The sequence below is a fragment of the Etheostoma spectabile genome, chromosome 16, assembly GCF_008692095.1.
Source record: "Etheostoma spectabile isolate EspeVRDwgs_2016 chromosome 16, UIUC_Espe_1.0, whole genome shotgun sequence".
Taxonomy (NCBI): Eukaryota; Metazoa; Chordata; class Actinopteri; order Perciformes; family Percidae; genus Etheostoma; species Etheostoma spectabile.
The window spans coordinates 20,735,476-20,735,857 of NC_045748.1; positions in this window are offsets into that span (position 1 = coordinate 20,735,476).

Consider the following 382-nt stretch of genomic DNA (forward strand, 5'->3'; position numbering starts at 1 on the left):
GCAAGATGGAGGAAGCTCTCCTAGAACAGGAGAAGAAGGCAAAGGAGATACGGGAAAGATCCCAGGCTTCCCATAGAGCCCGGATGGATGAGGCTCCGGCTGAACGTGTCCCCTCCCCACCCAGTGAAACAGAGCATCTGAAATCCCAACTGGGAAAAATCAACAACAGGCTGCGAAAAGCCCAAAAAGATCTGGACCTGCAGTACTTCATTACTGAAGACCTGAAGGTCAAATTGGAGCAGATGAAGGGAGAGAAGGAGGCCCTGAAAAAGGAAGTGGAGACTCAGAAGATGGAGCTTTGTAAAGAGAAACGGAAGCTCAAGGTAAGTAAGCCCAAAACAGAGTTGGAGAGCTTTCTGGAGATGGAAAGGGCTCAAGCTCA